Source organism: Chiloscyllium plagiosum, unplaced genomic scaffold, assembly GCF_037043375.1.
Source record: "Chiloscyllium plagiosum isolate Xiang-an unplaced genomic scaffold, Cpla_swu_hap1 HiC_scaffold_51, whole genome shotgun sequence".
Taxonomy (NCBI): Eukaryota; Metazoa; Chordata; class Chondrichthyes; order Orectolobiformes; family Hemiscylliidae; genus Chiloscyllium; species Chiloscyllium plagiosum.
This window is the reverse complement of record NW_028270189.1, coordinates 28,476,146-28,493,952: the sequence shown is the minus strand read 5'-3', so window position 1 is coordinate 28,493,952 and position 17,807 is coordinate 28,476,146. Positions and strand designations below refer to the sequence as shown.

At 45.4% G+C, this 17,807-nt stretch overlaps 4 non-coding genes across 4 annotated transcripts; all 4 read left to right on the top strand.

Annotated features, from left to right (window-relative positions):
• The first annotated feature begins 991 nt into the window (after nt 1-991).
• trnal-cag (transfer RNA leucine (anticodon CAG)) lies at nt 992-1,073 on the top strand. Its single transcript has one exon. It is a non-coding gene; the product is annotated as a tRNA-Leu (tRNA).
• A 3,271-nt stretch (nt 1,074-4,344) lies between these two features.
• trnal-cag (transfer RNA leucine (anticodon CAG)) lies at nt 4,345-4,426 on the top strand. Its single transcript has one exon. It is a non-coding gene; the product is annotated as a tRNA-Leu (tRNA).
• A 6,649-nt stretch (nt 4,427-11,075) lies between these two features.
• trnal-cag (transfer RNA leucine (anticodon CAG)) lies at nt 11,076-11,157 on the top strand. Its single transcript has one exon. It is a non-coding gene; the product is annotated as a tRNA-Leu (tRNA).
• A 3,284-nt stretch (nt 11,158-14,441) lies between these two features.
• Nucleotides 14,442-14,523, top strand: trnal-cag (transfer RNA leucine (anticodon CAG)). Its single transcript has one exon. It is a non-coding gene; the product is annotated as a tRNA-Leu (tRNA).
• The last annotated feature ends 3,284 nt before the right edge of the window (nt 14,524-17,807 follow it).

Sequence of the window (17,807 nt, the reverse complement as noted above, 5' to 3'; positions counted from 1 at the left end):
GAGGGCGTGTGGAGAAGTGAGGCAGTTGCAGCTCTGGTGAAATTCCTTCTTTGTGATTCACTCAGCAGCCAGAGACGTGAAGGTGACTCAGGCGTGAAAGCTCTTCACATCGAGAACAAAAAGCACTCAAGGGCAGTTAGCACCTCTTCTGGAGTGGGGGTGGGGTGAGGTAATTACCTTTTGACTTCTGTTGCTATGTTCAGAAACTGGCTTTTAGATTGAGGTGAACAGAAACTGCATTTCTAAAAAGCACCACGGAATTTAGCAAAATTTATTGAGTCGCTTCTCCTCGATTCCCACCCAGGTTTCCAACTCAGTTGGTATCCATGTGGCTCATGTCCCGGAGTGAACATCTCAGCAACAAATTGCACGGTTAAGGTAAAAGGCACGGAAAGTGGCATCTCGAACTGGCTCCGAGGTCAGAGCATTCTCACAATGTGATCTGTCGTTCTCGGATTGTAATGCTACCTCCGGTTTTAGGGTGGAGAACATTCTTTGGGACTCTTATTCTGAAAAAAAAAACAGATACAGTGACAGAAACTATGCTGCACGGTATGATGTGGAACACGGCCTGCTCAGGTATGTGCATTTTCCCTGTAGTCCGGTGTGTTTCGTGTTCCGTGTAAACGTGAAAGTCGTCCTGTTTCGAGCAATGGGTGAAATCATTTAGCAAAGCAAGAATGGAAATTCCAGTAATGTCAAGCAGCTCATGGTTATTTGAACAAATCATAAGCGAACCCATATTCTCACGCACTGACAGATACATTTGTAGCTGAAAAGAGTCTGAGAAGATAGACTCAGCTTACCATTGATTTTTGTCTGGATTGATGGGCTATCAATATCTGCTGCGAAATTGACATTGTAGCCGGGGACATCCCAGCAGCTGTGCGAGTCCGAGAGGAATCATGGAACCCTTTTCATGTGACTTTGCATCTGTTGTTATGCAGGAGCACAATTGGAGATACAAGTAAATGAGGTGGCGCGGCCGGCTGGTAGTGTGGCCGAGCGGTCTAAGGCGCTGGATCCAGGTTCCAGTCTCGAAAGGGGCGTGGGTTCGAATCCCACCACTGCCATTTCTGCTGATCAACTCCAACGCTGCAGCTTGTTAAAATGCTGTTTCGGTGCCCACTGTATATTGATGTTGAAAACAAAAGTTTCATGGGTTTGCTTCCCAGGGAATTAACTTTGGTGTGAGATCCTGCCAAATATTTGAAAATGTCTCCACTGTCATGATCGTGTTCGCCTCCCGCGCGGAAAATCGCAAACAGTTCTGCCGTCCCAGGCAAGTTGAGCTTTTACTGGAACCGAATGGAGACTGTTATTTCATCGTTGGTGTGAAATGAAGTCCTCCGGTGACTCTACTCGTTGTTATTTGGGTTTCTAGCTAATGGGAAAATCGTTCCAATGAATTTCGATGTCATACCTGATTGAATTTCTCCCATTTCCTTCATTTCCGTCCTGGAAACATCGGAAGGGAAAGGTAATCTAATCGAGACTGTGATTGGTGAAATTCATTTTTACGGCCAATTCTTATTATGTTCTTTCTTTCTCTCGTTTCAGCATTGTCTGGAAAGTGGTGGTGCGCTAAGGCTGCAGTATGTTTGAAAGAGTCGTTTGGAAATGCCCTCTTGTTAGTTGTGAGATTACTTTATGACTCATGCCCTCGGACTGTATCACATTTAGCATTCATGCATCTCTGCGTCTGAAAATGCATGAGGTATGCCAGTTTTGTTTGTGTTCCATGTTAAATGCTTTCTGTTTTGCGATTCGCTCAACACATTTCGATTTAACAGGATTTCTGAGGTAACTTCCAGCAGCAAAAATCCTCAGCTGAGGATCTGGGAAAATTTCACAGAGTATGGTCAGTCGGAGCTAAAGTAAGAAAGTCGTTCCTTTTTTGCAGTGTTTCACAATACTACCTTTCCCGTGAGCAGTCGAACAGATTAAATGATTGTGCCACAGACTGCGATGGCAAACTCCGCTAAAAAGTAATCCTTTAAAGCCGGTGGAAGCAACATGACGTTATTGGGGTACACCGTGGAAAAAGATACTTCGGTGGACCTCGTCCATGCTCACCACATTGCCAAAATTAAACAAGTCCCGTTCCCCAGCATTTGACCCCAATCCCTCTAAACGCATCCTGTCCAGACACTCACCCGATTACCTTTGCAATTTTCTGAGTGTAATAGCCTCCTCCACTTCCTCTGGTAGATCATTCCAAACACGCACAACCTTCTTTGTGGGAAATGTGCCTCAGGTCCTTTGTCACTTTCAGCCCACTCACCTTAAAGCTATGCTGTCGAGTTTTCAACTCACACCAACTTGGGTAAAGCACGTAAATACTCAGTTTACCACCCTTCCATAAGGTCATGTCGCAGCTGTTACGCTGCAGGGAAAGTCGTCCCAGCCTATTCCACCTCGCCCTACGGTACAAACATCGACGACATCTTTGTCTATATTTTGTCATCAATTTAACGTGTCTTTTTTTTTACGTTTCCAAGATGTCGATTACGCTGGACAACAACGAGCTATTGGAAACAGAAAGGGGAGACGTAGAACGGATTCAACTTTCAGTGCTGGACGCCACGGAGCTGCAGCACATCCGGCTGTGGCTTGTTTCTGTCGTGTAGTGGTCATCACGTTCGCCTAACACGCGAAAGATCCCCAGTCCGGAACTGGGCAGAAACTGCTTTGTTCTTCAACTGCAGCCTTTTACATGGACAAGAGCTGAGCTTTCTTGCATGCTTTCCCATCTGCAAACCTGCCTTCGAATTTGCTTGAATAAACCTGCTCTGGTAGTGAAATGTAATGCAATTCCATTTAATTACAGTGCAAAGCGTTGTTAAATTTTTCTCCAACTTGGTTCTGATCATATGCCATTCTGTTGGAGAGTGCAGTTACCGCCTTCTGATCCTTCCACGAAAAGCAGTACCGCATTTGCCTTCCTTGCGCAGGCGGCACGGTTCAAAGACAGGAAAGAAGCAGATGCTCTGGTGTCACAGCGCACCACGAATTCCTGAACTTGTCTGTCTGTCAAATGTACCCCAAGGTCGTCTCAGAAAGACCTCATTTGGAAGCTGTCAATCGTTATTCAACGTGCGAGAATTGGCACCAGATATCCTGAATCATGTTTTGGAGCAATTCGCACGTTAGTGGCTCATTCAATCAGCAACAGCAATGAAAGAAATTGCACTCTGAGGAACCTTTCGACTTGCGTCGCTAGTATTAAGGTCCGCCCCTAGATTTAAGTCATGTTGGAACTGAAACGGAGGAATCGACAGAGAGGCTACAGAATGATATCGCATCCATTTGGTTTTCTTTTAATCACTGACGAGCAGGAAAATGTAAACGGGGAGGGCGTGTGGAGAAGTGAGGCAGTTGCAGCTCTGGTGAAATTCCTTCTTTGTGATTCACTCAGCAGCCAGAGACGTGAAGGTGACTCAGGCGTGAAAGCTCTTCACATCGAGAACAAAAAGCACTCAAGGGCAGTTAGCACCTCTTCTGGAGTGGGGGTGGGGTGAGGTAATTACCTTTTGACTTCTGTTGCTATGTTCAGAAACTGGCTTTTAGATTGAGGTGAACAGAAACTGCATTTCTAAAAAGCACCACGGAATTTAGCAAAATTTATTGAGTCGCTTCTCCTCGATTCCCACCCAGGTTTCCAACTCAGTTGGTATCCATGTGGCTCATGTCCAGGAGTGAACATCTCAGCAACAAATTGCACGGTTAAGGTAAAAGGCACGGAAAGTGGCATCTCGAACTGGCTCCGAGGTCAGAGCATTCTCACAATGTGATCTGTCGTTCTCGGATTGTAATGCTACCTCCGGTTTTAGGGTGGAGAACATTCTTTGGGACTCTTATTCTGAAAAAAAAAACAGATACAGTGACAGAAACTATGCTGCACGGTATGATGTGGAACACGGCCTGCTCAGGTATGTGCATTTTCCCTGTAGTCCGGTGTGTTTCGTGTTCCGTGTAAACGTGAAAGTCGTCCTGTTTCGAGCAATGGGTGAAATCATTTAGCAAAGCAAGAATGGAAATTCCAGTAATGTCAAGCAGCTCATGGTTATTTGAACAAATCATAAGCGAACCCATATTCTCACGCACTGACAGATACATTTGTAGCTGAAAAGAGTCTGAGAAGATAGACTCAGCTTACCATTGATTTTTGTCTGGATTGATGGGCTATCAATATCTGCTGCGAAATTGACATTGTAGCCGGGGACATCCCAGCAGCTGTGCGAGTCCGAGAGGAATCATGGAACCCTTTTCATGTGACTTTGCATCTGTTGTTATGCAGGAGCACAATTGGAGATACAAGTAAATGAGGTGGCGCGGCCGGCTGGTAGTGTGGCCGAGCGGTCTAAGGCGCTGGATCCAGGTTCCAGTCTCGAAAGGGGCGTGGGTTCGAATCCCACCACTGCCATTTCTGCTGATCAACTCCAACGCTGCAGCTTGTTAAAATGCTGTTTCGGTGCCCACTGTATATTGATGTTGAAAACAAAAGTATAATGGGTTTGCTTCCCAGGGAATTAACTTTGGTGTGAGATCCTGCCAAATACTTGAAAATGTCTCCACTGTCATGATCGTGTTCGCCTCCCGCGCGGAAAATCGCAAACAGTTCTGCCGTCCCAGGCAAGTTGAGCTTTTACTAGAACCGAATGGAGACTGTTATTTCATCGTTGTTGTGAAATGAAGTCCTCCGGTGACTCTACTCGTTGTTATTTGGGTTTCTAGCTAATGGGAAAATCGTTCCAATGAATTTCGATGTCATACCTGATTGAATTTCTCCCATTTCCTTCATTTCCGTCCTGGAAACATCGGAAGGGAAAGGTAATCTAATCGAGACTGTGATTGGTGAAATTCATTTTTTACGGCCAATTCTTATTATTTTCTTTCTTTCTCTCGTTTCAGCATTGTCTGGAAAGTGGTGGTGCGCTAAGGCTGCAGTATGTTTGAAAGAGTCGTTTGGAAATGCCCTCTTGTTAGTTGTGAGATTACTTTATGACTCATGCCCTCGGACTGTATCACATTTAGCATTCATGCATCTCTGCGTCTGAAAATGCATGAGGTATGCCAGTTTTGTTTGTGTTCCGTGTTAAATGCTTTCTGTTTTGCGATTCGCTCAACACATTTCGATTTAACAGGATTTCTGAGGTAACTTCCAGCAGCAAAAATCCTCAGCTGAGGATCTGGGAAAATTTCACAGAGTATGGTCAGTCGGAGCTAAAGTAAGGAAGTCGTTCCTTTTGTGCAGTGTTTCACAATACTACCTTTCCCGTGAGCAGTCGAACAGACTAAATGATTGTGCCACAGACTGCGATGGCAAACTCCGCTAAAAAGTAATCCTTTAAAGCCGGTGGAAGCAACATGACGTTATTGGGGTACACCGTGGAAAAAGATACTTCGGTGGACCTCGTCCATGCTCACCACATTGCCAAAATTAAACAAGTCCCGTTCACCAGCATTTGACCCCAATCCCTCTAAACGCATCCTATCCAGAAACTCACCCGATTATCTTTGCAATTTTCTGAGTGTAATAGCCACCTCCACTTCCTCTGGAAGATCATTCCAAACACGCACAACATTCTTTGTGGGAAATGTGCCTCAGGTCCTTTGTCACTTTCAGCCCACTCACCTTAAAGCTATGCTGTCGAGTTTTCAACTCACACCAACTTGGGTAAAGCACGTAAATACTCAGTTTACCACCCTTCCATAAGGTCATGTCGCAGCTGTTACGCTGCAGGGAAAGTCGTTCCAGCCTATTCCACCTCGCCCTACGGTACAAACATCGACGACATCTTTGTCTATATTTTGTCATCAATTTAACGTGTCTTTTTTTTTACGTTTCCAAGATGTCGATTACGCTGGACAACAACGAGCTATTGGAAACAGAAAGGGGAGACGTAGAACGGATTCAACTTTCAGTGCTGGACGCCACGGAGCTGCAGCACATCCGGCTGTGGCTTGTTTCTGTCGTGTAGTGGTCATCACGTTCGCCTAACACGCGAAAGATCCCCAGTCCGGAACTGGGCAGAAACTGCTTTGTTCTTCAACTGCAGCCTTTTACATGGACAAGAGCTGAGCTTTCTTGCATGCTTTCCCATCTGCAAACCTGCCTTCGAATTTGCTGGAATAAACCTGCTCTGGTAGTGAAATGTAATGCAATTCCATTTAATTACAGTGCAAAGCGTTGTTAAATTTTTCTCCAACCTGGTTCTGATCATATGCCATTCTGTTGGAGAGTGCAGTTACCACCTTTTGATCCTTCCACGAAAAGCAGTATCGCATTTGCCTTCCTTGCGCAGGCGGCACGGTTCAAAGACAGGAAAGAAGCAGATGCTCAGGTGTCACAGCGCACCACGAATTCCTGAACTTGTCTGTCTGTCAAATGTACCCCAAGGTCGTCTCAGAAAGACCTCATTTGGAAGCTGTCAATCGTTATTCAACGTGCGAGAATTGGCACCAGATATCCTGAATCATGTTTTGGAGCAATTCGCACGTTAGTGGCTCATTCAATCAGCAACAGCAATGAAAGAAATTGCACTATCAGGAACCTTTCGACTTGCGCATTCACAGCGTCGCTAGTATTAAGGTCCGCCCCTAGATTTAAGTCATGTTGGAACTGAAACGGAGGAATCGACAGAGAGGCTACGGAATGATATCGCATCCATTTGGTTTTCTTTTAATCACTGACGAGCAGGAAAATGTAAACGGGGAGGGCGTGTGGAGAAGTGAGGCAGTTGCAGCTCTGGTGAAATTCCTTCTTTGTGATTCACTCAGCAGCCAGAGACGTGAAGGTGACTCAGGCGTGAAAGCTCTTCACATCGAGAACAAAAAGCACTCAAGGGCAGTTAGCACCTCTTCTGGAGTGGGGGTGGGGTGAGGTAATTACCTTTTGACTTCTGTTGCTATGTTCAGAAACTGGCTTTTAGATTGAGGTGAACAGAAACTGCATTTCTAAAAAGCACCACGGAATTTAGCAAAATTTATTGAGTCGCTTCTCCTCGATTCCCACCCAGGTTTCCAACTCAGTTGGTATCCATGTGGCTCATGTCCAGGAGTGAACATCTCAGCAACAAATTGCACGGTTAAGGTAAAAGGCACGGAAAGTGGCATCTCGAACTGGCTCCGAGGTCAGAGCATTCTCACAATGTGATCTGTCGTTCTCGGATTGTAATGCTACCTCCGGTTTTAGGGTGGAGAACATTCTTTGGGACTCTTATTCTGAAAAAAAAAAACAGATACAGTGACAGAAACTATGCTGCACGGTATGATGTGGAACACGGCCTGCTCAGGTATGTGCATTTTCCCTGTAGTCCCGTGTGTTTCGTGTTCCGTGTAAACGTGAAAGTCGTCCTGTTTCGAGCAATGGGTGAAATCATTTAGCAAAGCAAGAATGGAAATTCCAGTAATGTCAAGCAGCTCATGGTTATTTGAACAAATCATAAGCGAACCCATATTCTCACGCACTGACAGATACATTTGTAGCTGAAAAGAGTCTGAGAAGATAGACTCAGCTTACCATTGATTTTTGTCTGGATTGATGGGCTATCAATATCTGCTGCGAAATTGACATTGTAGCCGGGGACATCCCAGCAGCTGTGCGAGTCCGAGAGGAATCATGGAACCCTTTTCATGTGACTTTGCATCTGTTGTTATGCAGGAGCACAATTGGAGATACAAGTAAATGAGGTGGCGCGGCCGGCTGGTAGTGTGGCCGAGCGGTCTAAGGCGCTGGATCCAGGTTCCCGTCTCGAAAGGGGCGTGGGTTCGAATCCCACCACTGCCATTTCTGCTGATCAACTCCAACGCTGCAGCTTGTTAAAATGCTGTTTCGGTGCCCACTGTATATTGATGTTGAAAACAAAAGTATAATGGGTTTGCTTCCCAGGGAATTAACTTTGGTGTGAGATCCTGCCAAATATTTGAAAATCTCTCCACTGTCATGATCGTGTTCGCCTCCCGCGCGGAAAATCGCAAACAGTTCTGCCGTCACCGGCAAGTTGAGCTTTTACTGGAACCGAATGGAGACTGTTATTTCATCGTTGTTGTGAAATGAAGTCCTCCGGTGACTCTACTCGTTGTTATTTGGGTTTCTAGCTAATGGGAAAATCGTTCCAATGAATTTCGATGTCATACCTGATTGAATTTCTCCCATTTCCTTCATTTCCGTCCTGGAAACATCGGAAGGGAAAGGTAATCTAATCGAGACTGTGATTGGTGAAATTCATTTTTTACGGCCAATTCTTATTATTTTCTTTCTTTCTCTCGTTTCAGCATTGTCTGGAAAGTGGTGGTGCGCTAAGGCTGCAGTATGTTTGAAAGAGTCGTTTGGAAATGCCCTCTTGTTAGTTGTGAGATTACTTTATGACTCATGCCCTCGGACTGTATCACATTTAGCATTCATGCATCTCTGCGTCTGAAAATGCATGAGGTATGCCAGTTTTGTTTGTGTTCCGTGTTAAATGCTTTCTGTTTTGCGATTCGCTCAACACATTTCGATTTAACAGGATTTCTGAGGTAACTTCCAGCAGCAAAAATCCTCAGCTGAGGATCTGGGAAAATTTCACAGAGTATGGTCAGTCGGAGCTAAAGTAAGGAAGTCGTTCCTTTTGTGCAGTGTTTCACAATACTACCTTTCCCGTGAGCAGTCGAACAGACTAAATGATTGTGCCACAGACTGCGATGGCAAACTCCGCTAAAAAGTAATCCTTTAAAGCCGGTGGAAGCAACATGACGTTATTGGGGTACACCGTGGAAAAAGATACTTCGGTGGACCTCGTCCATGCTCACCACATTGCCAAAATTAAACAAGTCCCGTTCCCCAGCATTTGACCCCAATCCCTCTAAACGCATCCTATCCAGAAACTCACCCGATTACCTTTGCAATTTTCTGAGTGTAATAGCCTCCTCCACTTCCTCTGGAAGATCATTCCAAACACGCACAACATTCTTTGTGGGAAATGTGCCTCAGGTCCTTTGTCACTTTCAGCCCACTCACCTTAAAGCTATGCTGTCGAGTTTTCAACTCACACCAACTTGGGTAAAGCACGTAAATACTCAGTTTACCACCCTTCCATAAGGTCATGTCGCAGCTGTTACGCTGCAGGGAAAGTCGTCCCAGCCTATTCCACCTCGCCCGACGGTACAAACATCGACGACATCTTTGTCTATATTTTGTCATCAATTTAACGTGTCTTTTTTTTTACGTTTCCAAGATGTCGATTACGCTGGACAACAACGAGCTATTGGAAACAGAAAGGGGAGACGTAGAACGGATTCAACTTTCAGTGCTGGACGCCACGGAGCTGCAGCACATCCGGCTGTGGCTTGTTTCTGTCGTGTAGTGGTCATCACGTTCGCCTAACACGCGAAAGATCCCCAGTCCGGAACTGGGCAGAAACTGCTTTGTTCTTCAACTGCAGCCTTTTACATGGACAAGAGCTGAGCTTTCTTGCATGCTTTCCCATCTGCAAACCTGCCTTCGAATTTGCTGGAATAAACCTGCTCTGGTAGTGAAATGTAATGCAATTCCATTTAATTACAGTGCAAAGCGTTGTTAAATTTTTCTCCAACCTGGTTCTGATCATATGCCATTCTGTTGGAGAGTGCAGTTACCGCCTTTTGATCCTTCCACGAAAAGCAGTACCGCATTTGCCTTCCTTGCGCAGGCGGCACGGTTCAAAGACAGGAAAGAAGCAGATGCTCTGGTGTCACAGCGCACCACGAATTCCTGAACTTGTCTGTCTGTCAAATGTACCCCAAGGTCGTCTCAGAAAGACCTCATTTGGAAGCTGTCAATCGTTATTCAACGTGCGAGAATTGGCACCAGATATCCTGAATCATGTTTTGGAGCAATTCGCACGTTAGTGGCTCATTCAATCAGCAACAGCAATGAAAGAAATTGCACTCTCAGGAACCTTTCGACTTGCGCATTCACAGCGTCGCTAGTATTAAGGTCCGCCCCTAGATTTAAGTCATGTTGGAACTGAAACGGAGGAATCGACAGAGAGGCTACAGAATGATATCGCATCCATTTGGTTTTCTTTTAATCACTGACGAGCAGGAAAATGTAAACGGGGAGGGCGTGTGGAGAAGTGAGGCAGTTGCAGCTCTGGTGAAATTCCTTCTTTGTGATTCACTCAGCAGCCAGAGACGTGAAGGTGACTCAGGCGTGAAAGCTCTTCACATCGAGAACAAAAAGCACTCAAGGGCAGTTAGCACCTCTTCTGGAGTGGGGGTGGGGTGAGGTAATTACCTTTTGACTTCTGTTGCTATGTTCAGAAACTGGCTTTTAGATTGAGGTGAACAGAAACTGCATTTCTAAAAAGCACCACGGAATTTAGCAAAATTTATTGAGTCGCTTCTCCTCGATTCCCACCCAGGTTTCCAACTCAGTTGGTATCCATGTGGCTCATGTCCCGGAGTGAACATCTCAGCAACAAATTGCACGGTTAAGGTAAAAGGCACGGAAAGTGGCATCTCGAACTGGCTCCGAGGTCAGAGCATTCTCACAATGTGATCTGTCGTTCTCGGATTGTAATGCTACCTCCGGTTTTAGGGTGGAGAACATTCTTTGGGACTCTTATTCTGAAAAAAAAAACAGATACAGTGACAGAAACTATGCTGCACGGTATGATGTGGAACACGGCCTGCTCAGGTATGTGCATTTTCCCTGTAGTCCGGTGTGTTTCGTGTTCCGTGTAAACGTGAAAGTCGTCCTGTTTCGAGCAATGGGTGAAATCATTTAGCAAAGCAAGAATGGAAATTCCAGTAATGTCAAGCAGCTCATGGTTATTTGAACAAATCATAAGCGAACCCATATTCTCACGCACTGACAGATACATTTGTAGCTGAAAAGAGTCTGAGAAGATAGACTCAGCTTACCATTGATTTTTGTCTGGATTGATGGGCTATCAATATCTGCTGCGAAATTGACATTGTAGCCGGGGACATCCCAGCAGCTGTGCGAGTCCGAGAGGAATCATGGAACCCTTTTCATGTGACTTTGCATCTGTTGTTATGCAGGAGCACAATTGGAGATACAAGTAAATGAGGTGGCGCGGCCGGCTGGTAGTGTGGCCGAGCGGTCTAAGGCGCTGGATCCAGGTTCCAGTCTCGAAAGGGGCGTGGGTTCGAATCCCACCACTGCCATTTCTGCTGATCAACTCCAACGCTGCAGCTTGTTAAAATGCTGTTTCGGTGCCCACTGTATATTGATGTTGAAAACAAAAGTTTCATGGGTTTGCTTCCCAGGGAATTAACTTTGGTGTGAGATCCTGCCAAATATTTGAAAATGTCTCCACTGTCATGATCGTGTTCGCCTCCCGCGCGGAAAATCGCAAACAGTTCTGCCGTCCCAGGCAAGTTGAGCTTTTACTGGAACCGAATGGAGACTGTTATTTCATCGTTGGTGTGAAATGAAGTCCTCCGGTGACTCTACTCGTTGTTATTTGGGTTTCTAGCTAATGGGAAAATCGTTCCAATGAATTTCGATGTCATACCTGATTGAATTTCTCCCATTTCCTTCATTTCCGTCCTGGAAACATCGGAAGGGAAAGGTAATCTAATCGAGACTGTGATTGGTGAAATTCATTTTTTACGGCCAATTCTTATTATTTTCTTTCTTTCTCTCGTTTCAGCATTGTCTGGAAAGTGGTGGTGCGCTAAGGCTGCAGTATGTTTGAAAGAGTCGTTTGGAAATGCCCTCTTGTTAGTTGTGAGATTACTTTATGACTCATGCCCTCGGACTGTATCACATTTAGCATTCATGCATCTCTGCGTCTGAAAATGCATGAGGTATGCCAGTTTTGTTTGTGTTCCGTGTTAAATGCTTTCTGTTTTGCGATTCGCTCAACACATTTCGATTTAACAGGATTTCTGAGGTAACTTCCAGCAGCAAAAATCCTCAGCTGAGGATCTGGGAAAATTTCACAGAGTATGGTCAGTCGGAGCTAAAGTAAGGAAGTCGTTCCTTTTGTGCAGTGTTTCACAATACTACCTTTCCCGTGAGCAGTCGAACAGACTAAATGATTGTGCCACAGACTGCGATGGCAAACTCCGCTAAAAAGTAATCCATTAAAGCCGGTGGAAGCAACATGACGTTATTGGGGTACACCGTGGAAAAAGATACTTCGGTGGACCTCGTCCATGCTCACCACATTGCCAAAATTAAACAAGTCCCGTTCCCCAGCATTTGACCCCAATCCCTCTAAACGCATCCTATCCAGAAACTCACCCGATTACCTTTGCAATTTTCTGAGTGTAATAGCCTCCTCCACTTCCTCTGGAAGATCATTCCAAACACGCACAACATTCTTTGTGGGAAATGTGCCTCAGGTCCTTTGTCACTTTCAGCCCACTCACCTTAAAGCTATGCTGTCGAGTTTTCAACTCACACCAACTTGGGTAAAGCACGTAAATACTCAGTTTACCACCCTTCCATAAGGTCATGTCGCAGCTGTTACGCTGCAGGGAAAGTCGTCCCAGCCTATTCCACCTCGCCCTACGGTACAAACATCGACGACATCTTTGTCTATATTTTGTCATCAATTTAACGTGTCTTTTTTTTTTACGTTTCCAAGATGTCGATTACGCTGGACAACAACGAGCTATTGGAAACAGAAAGGGGAGACGTAGAACGGATTCAACTTTCAGTGCTGGACGCCACGGAGCTGCAGCACATCCGGCTGTGGCTTGTTTCTGTCGTGTAGTGGTCATCACGTTCGCCTAACACGCGAAAGATCCCCAGTCCGGAACTGGGCAGAAACTGCTTTGTTCTTCAACTGCAGCCTTTTACATGGACAAGAGCTGAGCTTTCTTGCATGCTTTCCCATCTGCAAACCTGCCTTCGAATTTGCTGGAATAAACCTGCTCTGGTAGTGAAATGTAATGCAATTCCATTTAATTACAGTGCAAAGCGTTGTTAAATTTTTCTCCAACCTGGTTCTGATCATATGCCATTCTGTTGGAGAGTGCAGTTACCGCCTTTTGATCCTTCCACGAAAAGCAGTACCGCATTTGCCTTCCTTGCGCAGGCGGCACGGTTCAAAGACAGGAAAGAAGCAGATGCTCTGGTGTCACAGCGCACCACGAATTCCTGAACTTGTCTGTCTGTCAAATGTACCCCAAGGTCGTCTCAGAAAGACCTCATTTGGAAGCTGTCAATCGTTATTCAACGTGCGAGAATTGGCACCAGATATCCTGAATCATGTTTTGGAGCAATTCGCACGTTAGTGGCTCATTCAATCAGCAACAGCAATGAAAGAAATTGCACTATCAGGAACCTTTCGACTTGCGCATTCACAGCGTCGCTAGTATTAAGGTCCGCCCCTAGATTTAAGTCATGTTGGAACTGAAACGGAGGAATCGACAGAGAGGCTACAGAATGATATCGCATCCATTTGGTTTTCTTTTAATCACTGACGAGCAGGAAAATGTAAACGGGGAGGGCGTGTGGAGAAGTGAGGCAGTTGCAGCTCTGGTGAAATTCCTTCTTTGTGATTCACTCAGCAGCCAGAGACGTGAAGGTGACTCAGGCGTGAAAGCTCTTCACATCGAGAACAAAAAGCACTCAAGGGCAGTTAGCACCTCTTCTGGAGTGGGGGTGGGGTGAGGTAATTACCTTTTGACTTCTGTTGCTATGTTCAGAAACTGGCTTTTAGATTGAGGTGAACAGAAACTGCATTTCTAAAAAGCACCACGGAATTTAGCAAAATTTATTGAGTCGCTTCTCCTCGATTCCCACCCAGGTTTCCAACTCAGTTGGTATCCATGTGGCTCTTGTCCCGGAGTGAACATCTCAGCAACAAATTGCACGGTTAAGGTAAAAGGCACGGAAAGTGGCATCTCGAACTGGCTCCGAGGTCAGAGCATTCTCACAATGTGATCTGTCGTTCTCGGATTGTAATGCTACCTCCGGTTTTACGGTGGAGAACATTCTTTGGGACTCTTATTCTGAAAAAAAAAACAGATACAGTGACAGAAACTATGCTGCACGGTATGATGTGGAACACGGCCTGCTCAGGTATGTGCATTTTCCCTGTAGTCCGGTGTGTTTCGTGTTCCGTGTAAACGTGAAAGTCGTCCTGTTTCGAGCAATGGGTGAAATCATTTAGCAAAGCAAGAATGGAAATTCCAGTAATGTCAAGCAGCTCATGGTTATTTGAACAAATCATAAGCGAACCCATATTCTCACGCACTGACAGATACATTTGTAGCTGAAAAGAGTCTGAGAAGATAGACTCAGCTTACCATTGATTTTTGTCTGGATTGATGGGCTATCAATATCTGCTGCGAAATTGACATTGTAGCCGGGGACATCCCAGCAGCTGTGCGAGTCCGAGAGGAATCATGGAACCCTTTTCATGTGACTTTGCATCTGTTGTTTTGCAGGAGCACAATTGGAGATACAAGTAAATGAGGTGGCGCGGCCGGCTGGTAGTGTGGCCGAGCGGTCTAAGGCGCTGGATCCAGGTTCCAGTCTCGAAAGGGGCGTGGGTTCGAATCCCACCACTGCCATTTCTGCTGATCAACTCCAACGCTGCAGCTTGTTAAAATGCTGTTTCGGTGCCCACTGTATATTGATGTTGAAAACAAAAGTATAATGGGTTTGCTTCCCAGGGAATTAACTTTGGTGTGAGATCCTGCCAAATATTTGAAAATGTCTCCACTGTCATGATCGTGTTCGCCTCCCGCGCGGAAAATCGCAAACAGTTCTGCCGTCCCAGGCAAGTTGAGCTTTTACTGGAACCGAATGGAGACTGTTATTTCATCGTTGGTGTGAAATGAAGTCCTCCGGTGACTCTACTCGTTGTTATTTGGGTTTCTAGCGAATGGGAAAATCGTTCCAATGAATTTCGATGTCATACCTGATTGAATTTCTCCCATTTCCTTCATTTCCGTCCTGGAAACATCGGAAGGGAAAGGTAATCTAATCGAGACTGTGATTGGTGAAATTCATTTTTTACGGCCAATTCTTATTATTTTCTTTCTTTCTCTCGTTTCAGCATTGTCTGGAAAGTGGTGGTGCGCTAAGGCTGCAGTATGTTTGAAAGAGTCGTTTGGAAATGCCCTCTTGTTAGTTGTGAGATTACTTTATGACTCATGCCCTCGGACTGTATCACATTTAGCATTCATGCATCTCTGCGTCTGAAAATGCATGAGGTATGCCAGTTTTGTTTGTGTTCCGTGTTAAATGCTTTCTGTTTTGCGATTCGCTCAACACATTTCGATTTAACAGGATTTCTGAGGTAACTTCCAGCAGCAAAAATCCTCAGCTGAGGATCTGGGAAAATTTCACAGAGTATGGTCAGTCGGAGCTAAAGTAAGGAAGTCGTTCCTTTTGTGCAGTGTTTCACAATACTACCTTTCCCGTGAGCAGTCGAACAGACTAAATGATTGTGCCACAGACTGCGATGGCAAACTCCGCTAAAAAGTAATCCTTTAAAGCCGGTGGAAGCAACATGACGTTATTGGGGTACACCGTGGAAAAAGATACTTCGGTGGACCTCGTCCATGCTCACCACATTGCCAAAATTAAACAAGTCCCGTTCCCCAGCATTTGACCCCAATCCCTCTAAACGCATCCTATCCAGAAACTCACCCGATTACCTTTGCAATTTTCTGAGTGTAATAGCCTCCTCCACTTCCTCTGGAAGATCATTCCAAACACGCACAACATTCTTTGTGGGAAATGTGCCTCAGGTCCTTTGTCACTTTCAGCCCACTCACCTTAAAGCTATGCTGTCGAGTTTTCAACTCACACCAACTTGGGTAAAGCACGTAAATACTCAGTTTACCACCCTTCCATAAGGTCATGTCGCAGCTGTTACGCTGCAGGGAAAGTCGTCCCAGCCTATTCCACCTCGCCCTACGGTACAAACATCGACGACATCTTTGTCTATATTTTGTCATCAATTTAACGTGTCTTTTTTTTTTACGTTTCCAAGATGTCGATTACGCTGGACAACAACGAGCTATTGGAAACAGAAAGGGGAGACGTAGAACGGATTCAACCTTCAGTGCTGGACGCCACGGAGCTGCAGCACATCCGGCTGTGGCTTGTTTCTGTCGTGTAGTGGTCATCACGTTCGCCTAACACGCGAAAGATCCCCAGTCCGGAACTGGGCAGAAACTGCTTTGTTCTTCAACTGCAGCCTTTTACATGGACAAGAGCTGAGCTTTCTTGCATGCTTTCCCATCTGCAAACCTGCCTTCGAATTTGCTGGAATAAACCTGCTCTGGTAGTGAAATGTAATGCAATTCCATTTAATTACAGTGCAAAGCGTTGTTAAATTTTTCTCCAACCTGGTTCTGATCATATGCCATTCTGTTGGAGAGTGCAGTTACCGCCTTTTGATCCTTCCACGAAAAGCAGTACCGCATTTGCCTTCCTTGCGCAGGCGGCACGGTTCAAAGACAGGAAAGAAGCAGATGCTCTGGTGTCACAGCGCACCACGAATTCCTGAACTTGTCTGTCTGTCAAATGTACCCCAAGGTCGTCTCAGAAAGACCTCATTTGGAAGCTGTCAATCGTTATTCAACGTGCGAGAATTGGCACCAGATATCCTGAATCATGTTTTGGAGCAATTCGCACGTTAGTGGCTCATTCAATCAGCAACAGCAATGAAAGAAATTGCACTATCAGGAACCTTTCGACTTGCGCATTCACAGCGTCGCTAGTATTAAGGTCCGCCCCTAGATTTAAGTCATGTTGGAACTGAAACGGAGGAATCGACAGAGAGGCTACAGAATGATATCGCATCCATTTGGTTTTCTTTTAATCATTGACGAGCAGGAAAATGTAAACGGGGAGGGCGTGTGGAGAAGTGAGGCAGTTGCAGCTCTGGTGAAATTCCTTCTTTGTGATTCACTCAGCAGCCAGAGACGTGAAGGTGACTCAGGCGTGAAAGCTCTTCACATCGAGAACAAAAAGCACTCAAGGGCAGTTAGCACCTCTTCTGGAGTGGGGGTGGGGTGAGGTAATTACCTTTTGACTTCTGTTGCTATGTTCAGAAACTGGCTTTTAGATTGAGGTGAACAGAAACTGCATTTCTAAAAAGCACCACGGAATTTAGCAAAATTTATTGAGTCGCTTCTCCTCGATTCCCACCCAGGTTTCCAACTCAGTTGGTATCCATGTGGCTCATGTCCAGGAGTGAACATCTCAGCAACAAATTGCACGGTTAAGGTAAAAGGCACGGAAAGTGGCATCTCGAACTGGCTCCGAGGTCAGAGCATTCTCACAATGTGATCTGTCGTTCTCGGATTGTAATGCTACCTCCGGTTTTAGGGTGGAGAACATTCTTTGGGACTCTTATTCTGAAAAAAAAAACAGATACAGTGACAGAAACTATGCTGCACGGTATGATGTGGAACACGGCCTGCTCAGGTATGTGCATTTTCCCTGTAGTCCGGTGTGTTTCGTGTTCCGTGTAAACGTGAAAGTCGTCCTGTTTCGAGCAATGGGTGAAATCATTTAGCAAAGCAAGAATGGAAATTCCAGTAATGTCAAGCAGCTCATGGTTATTTGAACAAATCATAAGCGAACCCATATTCTCACGCACTGACAGATACATTTGTAGCTGAAAAGAGTCTGAGAAGATAGACTCAGCTTACCATTGATTTTTGTCTGGATTGATGGGCTATCAATATCTGCTGCGAAATTGACATTGTAGCCGGGGACATCCCAGCAGCTGTGCGAGTCCGAGAGGAATCATGGAACCCTTTTCATGTGACTTTGCATCTGTTGTTATGCAGGAGCACAATTGGAGATACAAGTAAATGAGGTGGCGCGGCCGGCT